The sequence below is a fragment of the Bos indicus genome, chromosome 13 (assembly GCF_029378745.1).
Source record: "Bos indicus isolate NIAB-ARS_2022 breed Sahiwal x Tharparkar chromosome 13, NIAB-ARS_B.indTharparkar_mat_pri_1.0, whole genome shotgun sequence".
NCBI classification, from domain to species: Eukaryota; Metazoa; Chordata; class Mammalia; order Artiodactyla; family Bovidae; genus Bos; species Bos indicus.
Window position 1 is genome coordinate 55,012,581 of NC_091772.1, and position 21,241 is coordinate 55,033,821.

Sequence of the window (21,241 nt, forward strand, 5' to 3'; positions counted from 1 at the left end):
GGAAAATCAGCAGAGACCCACGGTTCATTCACTGTGTGAGGCTGAGCGCTCCCTTCCAGTTCTGAGAGCAGTTCCAAAGGAACAGGTGGTCCCCCAGTCCTTGGAGCGGCCACATGGCACCTGGTGTCACCTCCAAAGCATTCATCTCGGGCTCCGTCCTGAGCACAGGTGAACGTCTATGTCATACAACCAACTGCAATTGGGTTTTCCCTCCTTCCTCCCCACAAGAAGCTCTCTCATCAGTTTCCTTTCCTTCCCCACCTTCCTAACCTACAGGCAGAACCACACCCGGGCAGCTTCAGGAAACGCCCATTCAAAGCCTCACTCAGTCACCCATGCTGGTTCTGTTTTCCTTTTGGCAAATTAGAAAAGTTATTGCTCACTTCTGACTCTTCTCTGATGTGACAGGCCCAATCACACTCGGGCTCCAGAAGCCACGAAGTGGAACCAGGGTTCCCTGGAGGAGAAATGGCTGAGCCCAGAACTGGGGTCCCTCTAGAGGCAGCAGGAAGCTGGCAAGAGTACTTGAGTCAGGTCAAAAGGCTCAGAAGAACCTGCAGAGGCTCCACTGCATCAGCAGGTTCCTGTGAGCCCTGAGAACAGCCAGAGTAGTCACCTCTCACCGCACACATTTAAGTCCCCGGGTTCTCTGAGATGCTGAAAAAGAAATCGACTGGTCACCACTGGATGGATGACACCAACACATTCTTCTGAAAACTAGGACATGCAGGAAAGCATCAAGCCTTTGAGTTGCCTTCCTGTGCAGGTTCTCTGTCCCACTTTTTAGAGGCGTTCCTGCTGATCCATGAAGGACCGGGCTATGTCCATTCTGTGTGCAACCCTGACGAATTCCCATGTCTGAGTGCTGGGCACCCATGGTCGTGCCATCACAGAACCACATGCGCTACCTGCCTCCTCCTTGGGGGTCCTGCTAAGAGAATGGACCCTCCTGCAACCTCAACTACCAACCTAAGGAACACAGAGAAGACAGGAACATGCCAAACTCCACCAAAGGGACACTGTGGGCAAAATCCAGACCCTGGGCAAGTATACAGGATGAAACCCAGCTCCTCCAACCAATAAATCACACACACATAAAGTGGCAGGTAAAGGGACCCTTCCCTATCTCGAGTGAGATGAGTTTCATGGGTACAGACAGATGTCAGAACTCATTGTACGCTTTCAATATGTGCAATTTAGGGAACTCCTAGTGGTCCAGTGGTTACAACTCCACACTTGCACGGCTGAGGGTGTGGCTTTGATCCCTGCTGGAGGAACTAAGACTCTGCAAGCTGTGCAGTGTGGCCAAAAATAAAAATAAATAAATACCTGCAATTTACTGTATGTTAATTACACCCCCTAGTTCAGTTCAGTTCAGTTTAGTCGCTCAGTCATGTCCGACTCTTTGCGACCCCATGGACTGCAGCACACCAGGCCTCGCTGTCCATCACCAACTCCCGGAGTCTACCCAAACCCATGTCCATTGAGTCAGTGATGCCATCCAACCATCTCATCCTCTGTCGTCCCCTTGTCCGCCTGCCCTCAATCTTTCCCGGAATCAGGGTCTTTTCAAATGAGTTAGCTCTTCACATCAGGTGGCCAAAGTATTGGAGTTTCAGCTTCAACATCAGTCCTTCCAATGAACACCCAGGACTAATCTCCTTGAGGATGGACTGGTTGGATCTCCTTGCAGTCCAAGAGACTCTCAAGAGTCTTCTCCAACACCACAGTTCAAAAGCATCAATTCTTCGACGCTCTGCTTTCTTTACAGTCCAACTCTCACATCCATACATGACTAGTGGAAGAACAATAGCCTTGACTAGACGGACCTTTGGAGAAGGCAATGGCACCCCACTCCAGTACTCTTGCCTGGAAAATCCCATGGACGGAGGAGCCTGGTAGGCTGCAGTCCATGGGGTCGCTAGGAGTCGGACACGACTGAGCGACTTCACTTTCACTCTTCACTTTCATGCATCGGAGAAGGAAATGGCAACCCACTCCAGTGTTCTTGCCTGAGGAATCCCAAGGACGGGGGAGCCTGGTGGGCTTCCGTCTGTGGGGTCACAGAGAGTCGGACACGACTGAAGTGACTTAGCAGTTAGCAGACGGACCTTTGTTGGCAAAGTAATTGCTTTTGAATATTCTGTCTAGGTTGGTCATAACTTTCCTTCCAAGGAGTGCTAAGAGTCTTTAATTTCATGGCTGCAGTCACCATGTGCAGTGATTCTGGAGCCCCAAAAATAGTCAGCCACTGTTTCCACTATTTCCCCATCTATTTGCCATGAAGTGATGGGACCGGATGCCATGATCTTCGTTTTCTGAATGTTGAGCTTTAAGCCAACTTTTTCACTCTCCTCTTTCACTTTCATCAAGAGGCTCTTTAGTTCTTCTTCACTTTCTGCCATAAGGGTAGTGTCATTTGCATATCTGAGGTTATTGATATCTCTCCCAGCAATCTTGATTCCAGCTTGTGCTTCATCCAGCCCAGCGTTTCTCATGATGTACTCTGCATAGACGTTAAATAAGCACGGTGACAATATACAGCCTTGACGTACTCCTTTTCCTATTTGGAACCAGTCTGTCGTTCCATGTCCAGTTCTAACTATTGCTTCCTGACCTGCATACAGATTTCTCAAGAGGCAGGTCAGGTGGTCTGGTATTCCCATCTCTTTCAGAATTTTCCACAGTTGATTGTGATCCACACAGTCAAAGGCTTTGGCATAGTCAATATAGCAGAAATAGATGTTTTTCTGGAACTCTCTTGCTTTTTCCATGATCCAGCAGATGTTGGCAATTTGATCTCTGGTTCCTCTGCCTTTCCTGAAACCAGTCTGAACATCTGGAAGTTCATGGTTCACGTATTGCTGAAGCCTGGCTTGGAGAATTTTGAGCATTATTTTGCTAGCATGTGAGATGAGTGCAATTGTGCAGTAGTTTGAGCATTCTTTGGCATTGCCTTTCTTTGGGATTGGAATGAAAATTGACCTTTTACAGTCCTGTGGCCACTGCTGAGTTTTCCAAATTTGCTGGCATATTGAGTGCAGCACTTTCAAAGCATCATCTTTTAGGGTTTGAAACAGTTCAACTGGAATTCCATCACCTCCACTAGCTTTGTAGTGATGCTTCATAAGGCCCACTTGACTTCACATTCCAGGATGTCTGGCTCTAGGTGAGTGATCACACCATCGTGATTATCTGGGTCGTGAAGCTCTTTTTTGTACAGTTCTTCTGTGTATTCTTGCCACCTCTTCTTAATATCTTCTGCTTCTGTTAGGTCCATACCATTTCTGTCCTTTATCGAGCCCATCTTTGCATGAAATGTTCCCTTAGTATCTCTAATTTTCTTGAAGAGATCTCTAGTCTTTCCCATTCTATTATTTTCCTCTATTTCTTTACACTGATTGCCGAGGAAGGCTTTCTTATCTCTCCTTGCTGTTCTTTGGAACTCTGCATTCAAATGGGTATATCTTCCCTTTTCTCCTTTGCTTTATGCTTCTCTTCTTTTCACAGCTATTTGTAAGGCATCCTCAGACAGCCATTTTGATTTTTTGCATTTCTTTTTCTTGGGATGGTCTTGATCCCTGTCTCCTGTACAATGTCACGAATCTCTGTCCATAGTTCATCAGGCACTCTGTCTATCAGATCTAGTCCCTTAAATCTATTTCTCACTTCCACTGTAATCATAAGGGATTTGGTTTAGGTCATACCTGAATGGTCTAGTAGTTTTCCCGACTTTCTTCAATTTAAGTCTGAATTTGGCAATAAGGAGTTCATGATCTGAGCCACAGTCAGCTCCCAGTCTTGTTTTTGCTGACTATATAGAGCTTCTCCATCTTTGGTTGCAAAGAATATAATCAATCTGATTTCAGTGTTGGCCATCTGGTGATGTCCATGTGTAGAGTTTTCTCTTGTGTTGTTGGAAGAGGGTGTTTGCTATGACCAGTGTGTTCTCTTGGCAAAACTCTATTAGCCTTTGCCCTGCTTCATTCTGTACTCCAAGGCCAAATTTGCCTGTTACTCCAGGTGTTTCTTGACTTCTTACTTTTGCATTCCAGTCCCCTATAATGAAAAGGATATCTGTTTTGGGTGTCAGTTCTAAAAGGTCTTGTAGGTCTTCATAGAACCGTTCAACTTCGGCTTCTTCACACCCCCAAAAGATACTTAAAGGCACACATGTCATAACTGTATCTTTTAAACTGCTCTTATTTTTTAGAGCTATGCACTGAAACAAATTGGATAGAACAACAGCACGTCTGGGAGTTTCTTCAAAATGACTCGGGGAGAGGGCAGGGTGGTTAAGGGGATGAGATGGGCCAGGAGCTGGTGAACTGCTGGGTATGAGATAGGCTCACAGGGGACCATGGCACTGTGCTGCCTGTTTCTCTGTACCTTTAATATCTCCCATAATAGAAGGCATGTTCAAAGCCACGGTATTTTCTTTTTATATGCTTCCTTGCCCATAACAAAAGTCCCAATGTTAAAAGTAAATCAATCAAAACTCATGGAAAGTCTTTAAAATGAAGGTCAGGCTTAAAGTGAGATGTCAGGCTGGACAAACACTGAAGACAGGAGCTGAGCCAATAGCTGGGACCGTGACATGGCTGCAGCCCTGTGACCCTGCCATGCAGATCTGTGGTCCAACCACCACCAGGTACCCAAGCCCCATACAGGAGGCGCCACGAGTCAAGGCCAGAAGCCTCGCAGCCGCCTCAGACCTGCACACACCCGCAGGTGCACAGTTAATCCCGCCCAGCATCCAGGCCATGCCGGGGGAGTCGTTCTAAAAGCCACACACCTTGTACGGTCTTCACTGTGCCAGGAGAAACCAGCCACCACCATGGGGTCAACATAAGACAGCAGTGATCTACCTCCTTCAGGACAGAGGGTACGCCTGGGAGGGACAGCTCCCGAGGAAGGCCTCTCCTGAGTTTGGGGGGGACCAGGGGCAGGGGGAGTGGGGCCCCAGGGGCATGGGGGCAGGGCATCCTTGGTCCCACCTCCGTTTGGCTGCCCACCTGACCTCTTCTCAGAAGCCTTATGGCTGTGGGACCCTCCATACTCAGTCCCCTGCTGAGTGGCCTCTGACCCCAAGGTGGTCCTGGCCCCCGACCCAGCCCACACTCATGGAGGGACCCTAAGGTGGGCAGCGAGCAGAAAGCCTCCTCTCCGGTGTGTCTGCTAGGCCTCAGAGAAGACAGGGTTTCAGGAAAGGACTCTTTTTCCAAATCAGCTGCTTCCTTTTCTAAGTCCAGAGAAAAACGCAGAAAAGTAAGCTTGTGCTGGACATCTCTGTGGGCCTCCAGGGGCTCCCTCTGCAGCCCCTCCTCAAGCCCCACAGTGAGCATTCCCTCCAGGTCCCATCAAGGGATAGCCAGGGCGCCCCACGGCTTGCAGGTCCCCACAAGGTGCCTGCCCTCCACAGAGCCCCTCACCTCTCTTCAAGGTGCCCACCCCCAGAGTGCTGCCCCATGCTCCCAGGACCCAGCTCCAAATGCGGACTGTCCACCACCACATATACGAATACCCACACTCAAGTCTTACAAACCCATCTTTACATTTTCTTAGAAAAACAGACCTAGTCACTGAGGAATAAGTGGCTGGCTTAGGGACCTGGTGGTTAATCTCCAAGGTCTACTCACTAAAGAGTCAAATTGTGTGTTACTTCTCTGCTCAAAAATGAGCAAGGCAACCTAGATGCAATCTTCACGAAGAAAGAAAGCTCACCAATAATTTGAAAATTCTAAAGCTACTTTTGCAGTTAAATGTCAATTCTGAATTTAAACTGTCCAAAATAATATAAATTTTATTTAGTAATTTTAAAATACATTAGCAAGCATCAACCAGATGGAAGATAAGAAACAGACGACTTGAACAACACCATCAACCAATTAGATCTAACAGATGTATCCAGAACACTCTACCCAACAACAGGACACACCTTCTCAAGCGCATGTGGGACGCTCTCCAGGACAGACCATATGTCAGGCTGCAGGCTACGTCTCAGCAGATTTTAAATGATCTGTATCATACAAAGCATCTTCTCTGACTATAAAAGAATGAGTTAGAAATCACTAACGGAAGGAAAACTAGAAAATTCATGAAGTTTGGAAAATAAGTAACATTCTCTTAGGAATTCCCTGGTGGTCCAGTGGTTAGGATTCAGCTTTCACTCTCAGTGGCCTGAGTTCAATCTGCCTGAGTTCAATCTCTGGGCAGGGAACTAAGATCCCACAAGCTGCCCGGCACTGCCAAAACAAAACGAAAAACTATCTTAAACAACCAACAGATCAGAGAAAAAAGCTATAGGGGAAAAGCAGGAAATCCTTATAAACAAAGGAAAATGAAAACACAACATACCACAGTTTACGGAGTGCAGTGACAGTAGAGCTAAGTGGAAATTTTATAGCTGCCAACACTTACACTAAAAAAATAAGATATCAAATCAACAACCTAACCTCACAACTTAAGGAAGGAGAAGAACAACAAACAAATGCCAAAGCTAGCAGAAGGAAGGAAATAATAAGAATAGGAAAATAGGAAATCAGTGAAACCAGAAGTCAGTTCTTTGAAAAGATCAATAGAATCGATTAATCTTCAGTTAGATGGACCAATAAAAAAGAATACTTAAAAAACGAAAATCATAAATTGCAATGCGGACATTACTCATTCTACAGAAACAAAAGGATTACAAGAAAGGGCTATGAACCCTGCAAAACTGGATAACCTAGATAAAATGACAAATTCCTAGAAACACAAAAAGTACTAAGCCTAAATCAAACAGAAAATCTGAGCAGGCGAATCAGTAATCAAAAATCTCCCAACAAAGAAAAACCCTGGATCTGACAACTTCACTGGTGAATTCTACAAAACATTTAAAAAAGAACTAATATGAATTCTTCTCAAACTTTCCCAAAAATTAAGAAGAATAGACACTTCCTAACCCCATCTATGTGATCAGGCAAAGACCCTACAAAAAAAAAAACTACAAACCAATATCCCTTACAAACACAGATGCAAAAGTCCTCAACATAATACTTTTAGCAACATATTAAAGAGGATTACATGTCATGACCAAATGGGATTTACTCCTGGAACAAAAGGATGATTCAATACATGAAACTCAATTGATGTAATATATCACATTAATAGAATGAAGAGGGGAAAAAAAACACATGATCATCCCAACTGATGCAGAAAAATCATTTGGTAAAATTCAACACCTTTTCATGATAGAAATACTTGACAAACTGCAATGGAAGGAGAACATAATAAGGGCCAGAAATGAAAAAACAACAGTGAATATCACACTCGTGGTGAACGCTTTTCCTCTAAGATCAGGAGACCACTGATGCCCACTTTCACCAGTCCTAGTCACCACAGTACTGAAAGATCTAGGCCGAATAATTAGGCAAGAAAAAGAAATAAAAGTCATCCAAATTGGAAAAGAAGAAGTGAAATTATGTTTGCAGATGATGTGATCTTATACAGAGAAAACACTAAAGATTTCACAAACACACCCAAAAAAACTATTAGGATAAATTAATTCAGCAAGGTAGCAGGATACAAACTCGACGTGGAACAATCAGTTGTTATTTCTACACACTTACAGTGAACAGTCTGAAAACGGAATCCCCAAAACAATCCCTTTTACAATGTCATCTAAAAGGATAAAGTTCTCAGGAATTAACCAAGGAGGTTAAAGACCATACAATGAAAACTATAAAACACTGCCAAAAGAAATGAAAAACATAAGCAAATGGAAACACATCCCATGTTCATGGACTGGATGACTGAATATTAAGATGTTGATAAAATTCACATCAATCTATATATTCCATACAATCCCTATCAAGCAACAAGGATGTTTTCTGCAGAGACGGAAGAATCCATTCTAAAACTCATATGGAATGTCAAGTGACCTTTAATAGCCAAAACAAACTGAAGAAAGGAAAACAAAGCCCGAAGACCACACTTCCTGATTTCACAACTCACTACAAAGCCACAGTAATCGAAACAGTGCGGCGCTAGCCCAGAGACCAGTGGAAAGGAGAGAGTCCAGGGACAGACCCTCACAGACACAGCCAACTGACTTCTGACAGCAGGTGTGCCAAGCAAGACCGTTCAAGAAGGAAAGGGCTATCTTTTCAACAAACGGCGCTGGGAAACTGCATATCCACAGGCAAGGAAATACAGTTGGACCCTATCTTATACCATATACAAAAATTAACTCGAAATGGATCAAGGACCTAAATGTAAGATCTAAAACTAAAAAACTCTTAAGAGCAAGATATAGGGCAAAACCTTCATAAATTTGGATTTGGCAATGATTTACTGGATAAGACACCAAGATGAAAGTGAAAGTGGCTCAGTCATGTCCGACTCTTTGCGATACCATGGACAATACAGTTCATGGAATTCTCCAGGCCAGAATATACTGGAGTGGGTAGTCTTTCCCTTCTCCAGGGGATCTTCCCAACCCAGGGATCGAACGCAGGTGTCCTGCAACTGCACCAAAGGCAGAGACAGAGAGAAATTAGACAAACTGACTTCATGAAAAAATTTTTAAATTTGTGCGTTAGATACTATCAGAGTATAGAGGCAACACCAGAATGGGAGGAAATATTTGCAAATCATACATCTGATAACAGATTAATATCATGACTATATAGAGAACTCCTAAAACTTAATAACAAAAAATAAACAACCTGATTCAAAAATGGGCAAAAGAGTTGAACAGACATCTCACCAGAGAACACATCGGTTCAGTTCTGTTCAGTTCAGTTGCTCAGTCGTGTCCGACTCTTTGCAACCCCATGAACAGCAGCACACCAGGCCTCTCTGTCCATCACCAACTCCTGGAGTCCACCAAACCCATGTCCAGTGAGTCGGTGATACCATCCAGCCATCTCATCCTCTGTTGTCCCCTTCTCCTCCTGCCCCCAATCTTTCCCAGCATCAGGGTCTTTTCAAATGAGTCAGCTCTTCACATCCAGTGGCCATACAAATGGCCAATAAGCATATGAAAAGATGCTTAGCTCACTGATCATCAGGGAAATGCAATCAAAGCTATAATGAGACACAACCTCACACCCTTGAGGATGGCTACTGTCAGAAACAACAGAAACTGACAAGTCTTGGTGAGGGTGTGGAGAAACAGGAACCCTTGCGCATGGTTGGTAAGAATGTAAAATGGTACAGCTGCTGTGGCAAATAGTAGGGCAGTTCCTCAAAAAATTAAAAATAGATTTACCACGTGATCCAGCAATTCCACTTCTGGGTATGTACCCAAAAGCACTGAAAGCAATTCTTTCAATTTTTTGCACACCCATGTTCACAGCAGCTAAAATATGGAAGCAACCCAAGTGTCCATCCACAGACAAAGGGAAAAGCAAAATGGGGTCCAGACACATGACAGAATGTTATTCAGCCTTAAAAAGGAAGGAAACCCTGCCACATGCCACAGCACTGATGAACTTTGAGGACATTATGACCAATGAAATACACCAGACACGAAAAGACGATTACTGTGTGATTCCACTTACACGAGGACCGTAGAGGAGTCAAATTCATAGAGACAGAAAGAAGGCGGTTGTCAGAGGCTGGCGGAGGGGAAATGGGGAACTGGTGCTTCATGGGTCTTTACAATTGCACAGGATGAAAAGAGATTTGGGGTGGATGGTGGTGATGGCTGTATATACGACCACTGAACTGCACACTTAAAAATGGTCAGGATGGTAATTTTTATGCTATGTGTATTTTACTGCAACTTTCTAAATTGGAAAAAAAATACATTAGCAAGTAAGACAAACAAGAAATGAACAATTGTGCAGGGAGCTCCACGCGCTGGGTGCCAGGCTCTGAAGCACTGCCCTGGAAAGGGAGAATTCCCCTCGAACCCTGATAGCTTCTCATGAGAGACTCTCTCTAAGAAGGGTCCCAAGCCCCATCCACACTCCAGCCTCAGGGTGTGCTGCTCCTCGTAATGGCTCAAACGAATGCAGCCAAAACCTTCCATCTCCATTCCCACCTGGAGAGGCAAGGGGCCAAGGGAGACCAGGGAACTAGAGCACCGGGCTGGGGCGGGGGCGCGGATTTGGGAATTGAAGAAGGGTACAGAAGAACTGGCCAGAAGGCCCACAGAGTGGACTCCACGAGGCCTGGTCCCACCATCCACTCCCACCTCCTGCTCCCCAGAGCTCACACCCAGAGGGTGGTCATGGAGCAGGTGACCCCAAAGGAATTGCGGGTGAGACCCGGCCAGGGCCTCAGCCGGGGGGCACACTTCCCTGATAGGACATGTGCTCAACCCATCAGATGCAAAAAAATAGGATTTCCATCAAGAATGAGTCAGAGACAGAAGCAAGGGAGAAGCAGCCGGCAAGAGCCCAGGCTGTCCATAAGTCTCTCACTGTCCCACAACTATCAAGGTCAAGGTCAAACTCTTCCTGGAGACAGACAAGCCCACGCACAGTGCAGAGGGCAGCAGTCAGTCTCGGGCCAGTGATGGAACAGACCAGAGGTCCCAGCACTGCCCTAGGGCCTCCCCTTCCTGTGGGCAATCTGGCTGGGACCAACCTGGCCACACCCCTGAGGCTGTCCTGTCAGACCCGAGAGAGATGCTACAGAGACACTTCCACGTTACCAGAGCACACAGGCTGCGATGACCACCAAGAATGTGGAAGCAGCATCTCTTCTGAGTGTGAAAACCAGAGTTTAGCCCATAATGGACTCCCTCAGTATCTGGAGGAATTGAAGAGCTGAAGCATGGGGATGGGAAAATTAAATCTGGAAAAGGGGAACCGAGAATGCTGGGTGATGCCAACTCATCCTGGGGCAGGGCAAGCGTGCCCACAGGCTCTCCCTATCCAGCCGTCCCCTGAGGAAGTTACAAGGCCCAGGGACACCACCAGTCCCAGGGCCTCCCGAGGTCGCATCCCCTCCATGTGGCAGTGTCACTGTGGGTGAACAGTGACCTTTGTGGTCACTGACTGTTTCAGTTTTGAGATGTCCACTTTGTCAAGGAAGCCCACCCGTCACCTGGATGCCTAACGACTCCTACGTATCCTCCTCCTGCCACCACACCACTGTGCCCAGTTTCTTTCTTTCGGAAAAGAACAAGACTTAATGGACACAAGTACTCAGTTTGCACCAACTCCAGTGCCGCGCTAGAAGTACTCTCTCTAACCTGCTCTGTCCAGAGCAGTGGCCACAGGGCCACAGGTGACTCTGAGCTCATGCAGAGAGGAAGCCAATGCTTATTTCTCTGTGACGCTACCCAGCTGAATCCCTTCCACTCCAGTGGCCAACGTGGCGGGTGGTGTCCATCGCAGACAGAGCACTGCAGGGCCTCACTGGGTTGGGACAACATGGGGACCTAGGAAGCTCCGGTGGCCCCACTTGGCCTTTGCACACAAGTCAGGTGGTGGCAGCAGAGCTGGCCTGGTCCATGCAGCCTTCCCAACCAGCCACAGATGGCGCAGAGAAGAGCATCAGACCAAGCCTGCCCTTTATTCTTATTTCCAAAGCTGTCCTGGTTTTCACATCTTGAACTCACTGAAATGCGCACTTTGCTACCTGCTGAAGAATGATCAGGTCATCACGCTCCTGAGGCTGGAAACGCTTGGTGGTGGAATAAGGTAAACACCCCACTCTGCTCCCAGCAAGGCCTCTCAAAAGGCTGGCCGTCATCTGCAGAGCACCTGTCCACATGCACCTCGGGGACCACAGGGAGAAACCGAGAGTGGCCTTTTGGACACTGGTTCCTTACACTCGATGGAATCCGGTTGAGTCTAGTTGTGCCTGAGGTGCCATCAGGGTGCTCTTTTAGGGCAAAATGAGTACGTGTGTATTTTCTGTCTGTGGACTTTCCATAGCCCCAGCCTTCTGCAGGGTGGCGTGATCTTCATCACAAGATGAAGATGCTGCAGGGACCTCAAAATGTCTTCACTGAGGGGTGGGAGTTAGGCCAGGGGGCCAGGGCAGCCTAGCCCCAGAGGAGTTTACAGTTAGCAAGCAGTTTACAGTCAGCACATGACTAGCCAAGGTTGTTAGGGGTTCAGGCAAGAAACTGAAAGTTTCCAGACTCAGGAAGGTAAGCAAACCTCTCTGCTGTGTAAACAGCTGCATTAATCACCCACTGTTTACCATTCTCCACCCCACAGGGCAAACAAGCCCGGTCCCAGGAGCCACACTTCCTGCTGGGCCTCAGCAGCAGCTGAGACCCCTGTCCATGTACTTGTCCACAACAGACTCAGTCTAGTCCCATGCGCCCCCCACCCCCACCCCTGGGGTCCAACTTCCCCCTGTGCAGTGGCGAGCACCAAGACAGTGCGTCTTGGTGCTCACTTTAGGACACACTTTTTGACCCAGCGCACAGCACCGCAGACAAGGACTGCACGGGATGAATGGATGCTCTTCTGTGCAAATGCGTTTGTTTGAATCAACACAAGTAAAGCGTAAAGCAGAGTGGTGTGAACGCAGCCGGGGTGTGGGTGAGAGAGCTCTGGACAGGGAGCCCGTTCACAGCCTCTGGGACTGTGTTCACACAAAACCACAAGAGCCGCAGCCACTGTGGAGGCAGCACACTGAGGGCCGGGAGAAATCATGGAAGTGCCCCTCCTGCAGCAGGTCCATCTCTCATGAGCAGGACCAGAGCCTGGACACATTGGGGGGTAATGCTCCAGATGCCACATCCATCATGGGGCAGGGACCAGCCTGACAGCCTCACCCTTTCGCCTGCTCCCTCTCCCACTCCAGGTCCTTCCCCATCAGCTCCTGCCCAAGTAGGACACACTTGCTCGCTCCCCTGACCGGTTTCACCTGCTAAGAAATTCACCATCCAAGTCACACCTGCCCCAGGCACTTCCTGAGCACTAACCAAGGTCAGGGAACTCCACAAATTTCTAACCACCCCACCCCTCGGAAAAAAAGAGAGAAATGAAAAGGGAAAAATTGCAAAGTTCTGTCTGAGTTCATTCTTTTCCCCAGGAACCTGATTCAGACTCTTTATTCACTTCTCAAAGCAAGGGGCAGCAGGGGTAGGGGGTGGAGGTGGTCCCTGATCCTGACCCAAAATGGGTTAGGACCCTGTAGTAGACCCTAACCCCTGGCAAGCACACCAGCCCCGCTGGAGTCACAGAAGTGGGGCACACACACGACCCGGGCCTCCTGCCTAGGAGCCCGCTCCCAGGAGGTGAGGTCTGGGCCTGGAACCTCCACTTTTTACAGAGTTGCACAAGATCTTCTGGTAAGAAGCCCTGCCATTGAACCCACAGCACCCCACCTCCAAGACGGACTTCATGGCAGCCCCGGGCCCTCCAGCCCTCTCCCTCACGTGCTGGAACATGCCCCATGGTTAATGCTTCCTCAGAACACAGGCACTGGTGCCCAACTGGTACCAAGTTGGGGACAAGATGTGCTGGCCCTCCCCAGTCACGGCCCCATTTCACACCTGTCACTGCTGGAGCTCTCTCTAAGGTGCTCCTTTTCACCCACAAAGCTTCCTGCTTTGGCCGTCGGAGCACACACTTCCCTGGTTGGAGGCGACAGTGGAACTCACCTTTCAGCCAAGCACGGTGGCACAGGTGCCAGGTCACAGCTGATCTTTTCTCACGACCAGCGTTTCATTTGTTCAGTAAAACACACACCCACCCCTGCCCCCCACGGCTGCCGTCGTCTCTTCTAGAACCTGGGTTCAGGAAGACTTTGCACAAGACCATTTCTCATGCCAGGCTCTCCCCCAAGAACCTGCGTACCCGTGTGGAGCAGTGCTTCCGGGGCACCTGTCAAGGCCGGTGGGCCCACCGCTCTGACAAAGGTATGAGCTCAAGGTCAGACAGGTCTGCCTCACCCAGAGCCACACAGATCATTCCTCCTGCCATGACCCCAGCGCCCAGGGGTGAGCAGACCTCCTTCCCCCCAGGCCCCCAGGCTACAGGCTGGGCTGGTGAGGGGCCAACCGGGCCAGCATTGACTCAGAGTTTGCATCTCAAAAGAAATCCTGCAAGAACTCCACTGATGAAATGAGAAAGCAAAGAAAGAGACACACAAACATCAGGCAGAGAGGTCTCCATACCTCCACGTCTCTAAACACAGTCCCTTCTGAAGGCCGACCTCCACTGTCCAGCTCATTGCACAGGTACCAGTGTTTGCATCACTGGGAAAGCCAGTTGAAAGATGGTGATGCTTTCAAACGCTGCCCAATGACCCCAAGTACTTTTCTGAATTTGGAAAAAACAGGAAATAAGAGCCACAAAGCTCCTGGATGGGTTACAGTGACCATTTCATTACGTGTTTGTTAAGGGGAGCTGCCGGGCTGGGCCAGTATTCCACACACGCTTCCAGCCAGAGGGCAATATGGCTGCAACGCCAATGCCTGGGATTTATCAGCAAAAATGCTTTGACAAGTACACACTGCAGCAGAGACACAAATTAATCACTGTGCACAGAAACTGCATTGAAAGTCCCAAACTAAGACCTGAAATATTAACGATTCTTAGGATTTAAGTATTTGTAAATAATCAATTATGTTCAAATGCTAACTTCCTCCCAGTATCCATATCAATTCAATCTTAAAGTGCACTAAGTTTCTGTCTGTGGGCCTGAGCCCCACGAGAGATACTGCTTGGGTCCAGGGGTTTTCCAGACAACTCCACCTGAATAGTCATATCTTAAGAGTGTTACTGTAGCTCATTTCAGTAGAACTGCACACCTACCTACCAATGATTTCCCTGGTTTCCTTTCACTGATAAGTTGCATTTGTCTGTCTGTGTCAGTGTCGGGAGAGGTCAATTTCAGTGCTCTCAGGTCTGCGACTGAAAGTCTACTGAGAATCTACTACAGTGCCAGGTCCGCTCAGTTACACTTTCACATATAACCTACGCAATAGCCCACTTCACAGGCCAGCACTCTTGAGGCAAAAGCAGATGAGTAACTTTCCTCCCGTCAAAGAAAGCCAGGGGGCCAGAACCCGAGAGCCTCAGACCATGTCCAGGAAGATTCCTAACCTCTCAGATAGAACACTTTAGCCACCTGAGGACCAGCATCACAGCCCTTGCTCAAAGACGCAAGCCTTGCCTGCCTTATACCCACACAGCCAAACTCCTAGGAAAAGATGGGTGTTGGCTTTTCACAGGAATACTAAAGAAATCATTTGAAGACAGTATGTTGCTGCTGCTAAGTCGCTTCAGTCGTGTCCAACTCTGTGCGACCCCATAGACGGCAGTCCACCAGGCTCCCCCGTCCCTGGGATTCTCCAGGCAAGAACACTGGAGTGGGTTGCCATTTCCTTCTCCAATGCATGAAAGTGAAAGGTGAAAGTCAAGTCGCTCGGTCGTGTCCGACTCTTCGCGACCCCATGGACTGCAGCCCACCAGGCTCCTCCGCCTATGGGATTTTCCAGGCAAGAGTACTGGAGTGGGGTGCCATTGCCTTCTCCGGAAGACAGTATAAGAATATATAAAATGTTTCCCACATTTCATAATTAGCTGAAGATTTTACCCAGATTTGCATCAAGATCTTTAAAGTCAGGCTGGTTTTAAGTATTATCCAAGACTCGTTTGCCAGCATTTCCTGGAGGGCCTAGATAAGATGCAGTGGTACAAAGGTCAAGTGGCACTTTTTAAACACTGAAATGACACTGCTTTTGAAAATGGCAAGCCAGAGCCTGACCCCTCTGAATACACCTAGGAGGAAAAAGGAAAGCCCTCAGTGCATGGTTTACAGCCTTAAGTTCACCGCATCAAGCTCGCACAGAAATGAATTCAAAACCACAGGCTTGGGCCCAATAGCTTATCCATCCATGTCACCCCTGCCCCCTCAACTTGCCCTCTCACACAGCGAACATTAGCGGCTTCCCCACTGACTGCAGAACTGGGCATCAGGCAAGGTACTTCAGCAAAATCCTGGATAGCCAGATGGAGAATTACTACTTTATTTCAGAAGAAATTAAACGGTTTCATAAACATTCACGCTCACTCCAAATGAAAATCTATCAGTTATGTGTGCTGCAAGAAACAAAGTTCTGACACACAGTAATGAGGCAATTAAACGTTCCAAAGAAAACCGCTGAAGGGTCCTTGAAAAGCAAAATGTTGGTTTTTAAAAGGCAGTACAGAGAGGTATTTAAGGATGTGGACCCTGGAGCCAGACTGCCTCGGTTCAAATCCCTGCTCTATAACTTACTCCTATGTGATTCAGAGTAACTTACTTAACCTCTCTGCTTCCCTGGTGGCTCAGACAGTTAAGAATCCACCTGCAACACGAGAGATGTGGGTTCGACCTTTGGGTTGGGAAGATTCCCTGGAGGAGGGCATGGCAACTCACTCCAGTATTCCTGCCTGGAGAATCCCCACGGACAGAGGAGCCTGGCGGGCTGCAGTCCATGGGGTTTCAAAGAGTCAGACTCAACTGAGCCGACCAAGTACACACTTAACCTCTCTGTTCCTCAGCTTTCTCATGACTAGACACAGGATAATGGAACTAAGGAAGAGTCTTGGAGGCTACTGTGAAAACCACATGAATCAAGTGAATATAACGTGCTTACAGCAGTCCTGGACAATACTTGTCAGGTATTACTGTCATCTTAGGTAAGAGCTTATTAACAGAAGGACAGGTGAAGCAAACAGAAAAAGGAAGCTCTAAGGAGACTTCGGTTGTCCACAGACTGAACGACAGCACCCTGCCAGGCGCTGCGAAGGACAAGGAGCAAGTGCAGTCCATAAGGTTCCTGTCCCCAACCAGGGGGCAGAGAGTTAACAACTGTGCACCTGCCACATGTCAGAACTGCTGCAGACAAGCGCTTCATCTGCTGTCTTATCAGCCCTGCCAGGAACATGGTTATGTGTCACAGAGGAAGGAACTGAGGCCAGGAGTGATGGGCAAACACTGCCCAGGGCACAGTCAGGAAGAGCCTTCGCTCTGCCACCAGGACAAGGAGCCACAGTGACGGGGTCCCAGGACACCGCCGCTCCCCAGCCCCACTGGATGGACAGGGCCTGCAGCTCACAGCCAGGCATGCAGCGGGCACCCCAGAGACGTCTGCTGAACTGCACTGAGTGAGCACGTCTCCAAATGTGCACAGGCCGCCCCAGCAAAGGGACTAAGGCACAGGCTGCTGCTGCTGGGAGGCCCAAAACTTGTCCTAGACTGACCCCAAGGAGGAACCCAGCTTCCTGGGAGGTGATCCTCACACTAAAGAGTGCCAGGAACATCCTACCACCACCCGGCTGCTTCTCCCAGAAAAATCTGGGAAGACTGATTGCTGATTACCCAGTAGTCTTGCTCTGGGCTTATTAAGTCTCAAGATTTATTCTGCTGATTACTGAAATGTAACTGCAGAGAGAAGGAAGCTTTTAAAATCAGATTACATATCTAACTTATCTAACATATGTGTTAGGTGGAGAGCTCTCTGCAGTAAGTACAGTCTGCTAAGTTGACAAATTAAAAACAAAAGGAAGAGCAGGGGAGGGGGTGGACATGGGCACAAAACCTCGCAGGGCCCAGACAAACCCACAGGTGGTCGCGGGGCAGGGGAGGGGAGGGCAGGAGAGGATGGGCAGGAGAGGGAGGGCTGCACCACGAGCGGGGAAACTGGCTCTTCACCCCGTGCCCTTCCAGACTGGTTGACCGCGGACGCCGGCGACCTTAGACACAAGGGAAAGTCGGGGGTCCCGCCACCCCTGCCCAACGCGCCCCCGACGCATCCCTGCCACTAAGAGGGGCTGGAGGGCGCCCGGGCCCGCTCTCCAGTCCACTTCCGGGTGCGGCGGCCGGCTGTCCAGCGCCGGGGCCGCAGTTGCCCGGAGACGCGGGGTCTGGGCAGCCGCCCGAGACCCAGGCCCGCCGCCCCCGCCCGCGGACCGTCCCAGCCGCCGGCAGCCAACTTTCCTTCCAAGTTTCCTCGGACCCAGGACGCGGCCGGCGGGCTGGCTGGCGGTGGGAGGCCGGGCGGGCCGGGGCTGGGGTCGAGGCCTGGCCAAGGGGCGGGGGGCGAGAGGATCTGGCTCCCCCCTAGCCGGGCCCGGCCTCCCTGCCGCCCGAGGCCAAGGCCCGCCCGCCCAACGCCGGGCGCGGTTCCCGGGAGACATAAGGTCGGGGTCCCGACCGGGTCACTCACCTGGACTGCCGTCCCTCCGGCGCCCGCGGAGTCCCGCTGCCCGCCCCGCCCCCGCCCCGCAGGCCCGCGACCCACTGACACCGAGGCGGAAGTGCGGCCGGCCGCCCCGCCGACTGACAGTCCGCGTTCGCCACTCGCTGAGCCCGGCGCCGTCGCGTAGGCCCCCGCCGGCCCAATCAACGCTCGACCCGAGGGCGGCTCTGGGAGGCGGGACTATGCTAATTACGTCGCCAGAGAGGCCCCGCCTTCCGCCCCTCTGGAGTCCGGCCCTTGCGGAGGAGTGACGATGCGGAAGACCAATCAAAGAAGGGAAAGGCGGGATTATGCAGATATAGACGCGAAAAGGGTGGGCGAGAGGAAGGAAGGGGCGTGGCTGGGTGAGAAGAGTTTACAAACAGCGAGTCAGGTGGCCTGGTCGCTGATGCTCCGCGCGCTGGGGCCTCTGCGCCTGCCGCTCCCAACCCCCGGGGGCGGGCGGAACCGGGAGTCACCCTTCAAAAAACTGCCTTCCTCAGCAGCATGCAGGGCTTCTCATCGTCCACCCTCCGTGCCATACCTTTCTCCACTCACCAAAACCTGGCGCCAGTTTACCCTCCTGACCGTTCCCTCCTTTGTTTAAAAGCTTTGGGGGCTCTTACTGACTGTAGTGGCTCCATGGTTAAGCCCAGAAGCTCTGGAGTCAGATCCGAGCTTGCGTCCTTACCAGCTGTGTGGCTCTGGGCAAGTAAACTAACGTCTCTGAGCCTATGAATACCAAGATTTCCTTTGCAAACCAGGTTTCTCCTATGGAATCCCATCCAAGTCTTAGATCTGATTTGGGGTGAGTGGAGTAACATGAATCAGGCTGACTGCTGAGAGTTACAGCAAGTGGTTCAGGGGTGAGCAGGTTACCCTGTCCTGGCCAGTGAGGGTCAGTACTGGGACTTTCACTGAGGGTCAGATAGCTCAGGCCAGAGGGAAGGCTGAGATCAAATGACTACCCACAAACTTCCACAAAAGTAGGCTAGTTCAGTTCAGTTCAGTTCAGTCGCTCAATTGTGTCCGACTCTTTGCAACCCCATAAATCGCAGCATGCCAGGCCTCCCTATCCATCACCAACCCCCGGAGTTCACTCAGACTCACATCCATCGAGTCAGTGATGCCATCCAGCCATCTCATCCTCTGTCGTCCCCTTCTCCTCCTGCCCCCAATCCCTCCCAGCATCAGAGTCTTTTCCAATGAGTCAACTCTTCGGAACTAGGCTAGGTGAGAGAAAAATGTAAGTTTGGGGCTACTGATGGGCATCTTGTCACCGTGTGGGGAGGGGCCACCTGGGGACGAGACTAACCCAGATGAAAGCAAGAGCAAACACCCCTGACTCGCCTGGAACCAGCTGCCACCTTGGCAAGCTCTGTCTAGACTTTTCAGGCATGTGCGTGCTAAGTTGCTTCAGTTGTGTCTGACTCTTTGCCACGCTATGGACTGTAGCCCACCAGGCTCTTCTGTCCATGGGAATCTCTAGGCAAGAATTCAGGCATGTGAGTCACCACATTTTCCTTTCTGCTTAAGCCAGTTTGAGGTGGGACCCTAGAGCCACAAGAGTGCTAACAGACCTCCCCAATCACAGAGCATGTGCTGGGCTCCTGCTCCTCACCGTCTCCACAGCACCAGCCCCCCGGGCCTTTGCACTCCCTCCTCAAAACACTTCCCCACTTCCAGCTGGGGTACCATGAGGGCAGGCCTTGGCTGCCTCTGCAGCCCCGTGCATATGAAGGTGCCGCCTGTAAATAGTGGGGCACAAGCAAGTGCAGCACAACCAGGGCCTGAACTGCATTTCTGGGCCCAGAAAGCCAGTCGTCCCCATGCCAGGGTCTGGCCCTGGCTCACCGGTGGGCCCACTGTCAGTGGGTGCTGGAGACGTGCGGGGACTGAAAAGGAGCTCTCCCAGCCTCTGCTGCAGAGAAAAGCTGGGAGGGAGGCGGGGCTCAGCCTCGGAAACAAAGGCATTGCCATGGTTACCTCTGAAGAAACCGACTCCAGCAGAAGAGGGAAGGGTGCAGTGTGCAGGCTCCCAAGCCAGGACAAGGACAAGGCCGGTTGCCACGGAGATGCTCCGCAGTTTCCTTCGTGGGCCTGGCCTGAGTCCAGCGCAGGGTCTGTTACTCTGACAAGCCTCTAAGACTCTGACCCCCAGGCGAAGGACATGCTCCTGAGGGGTTCGACCAACCAGCCCACTCCTCAGCCATGAACTCCAGGGGTGAGTGACAAGGGAGTGCTCAGGCCAGGAGACAGGCTGGGGTTGAATGAGCCTCCCGTCTGCCCATGGACCACACTAAGCATGGCCATCTCCGCCCTGGCCTTAGGGGTAGGAGTGGGCTCCAATCCCAGGTGGGTCCCGTGGCTGGGGTGTCGCTTCATCCCCTTCAAACAAATGCAGCAAACTGGGTTCTGAGTGCCAGCTGTTGCTTCCTCTTTCCTGTGCCTTTGGGTTGGAGAGGATTCCTCCCCCAGCTAGAAGCTGCAAGGAGAGTGCCTTGGGACCCGTCAGGAACATTTTTCATGACCTTCACTAGGTCAGGAGGCCAAGTGCAGAAGCAAAATTCTCCAGGAATGGGCTGAAAACTAGGAGCAGGAAAGCAGACAAAGAGGGTGTGGGGCCAGACAATGATGATGAAAGCTGACACTAGTTTCATGTTTGCAACAGCCAATCCAATAGGTACTGTGGGTCATCATTCCCACTTCACAGATGAGCAAACTGAGCCTCAAGCAGGGAAGTGACTCACCCAGACCTGCAATGAGGAAGTGGCCCGACCCGGGGTGTTCCTGCCTGGCCCAGCCCCAGAGCTTGCCAGGAAGACAGAGCCCTGCCCAGACCTCCTGGACTAGGCTCTGCATCTGAAATAGGTGCCCAGGCATTCCTGGAGCCCGGGGGGCACGGCTCGCGGCAAGAACATCAGCTGATTCCTGTCCCGTGGTTGCAGGGGTCATCGCAGTGTCCCCTTCATCCTGAGCACTCAGGCCTAGCTTGGCCCCAGAGTCTCTTCAGGACCCCGGGGTCCCTCCTGTGTGTGCTCTCAGAGTTTGAGAAGTGCTGGGTGTCTGGTCCCACTGCACTTGCTCTCAGATTAGACCAAAATCAGACCAGCC

At 50.3% G+C, this 21,241-nt stretch overlaps 1 protein-coding gene across 2 annotated transcripts in view; it reads right to left on the bottom strand.

Annotated features, from left to right (window-relative positions):
• The window catches only part of OSBPL2 (oxysterol binding protein like 2), a 36,416-nt gene extending 18,201 nt beyond the window's left edge, over positions 1-18,215 (bottom strand). Inside the window, exon 1 of one of the 2 annotated variants that reach the window (XM_019972086.2) lies at positions 18,116-18,215. The gene's annotated coding sequence lies outside the window, so the exon portion shown is untranslated. Of the gene's footprint in view, positions 1-3,707; positions 3,981-18,115 lie in introns of those variants that run through there. The other variant, XM_070801335.1, reaches the window with a different exon arrangement.
• Positions 18,216-21,241: the final 3,026 nt, after the last annotated feature.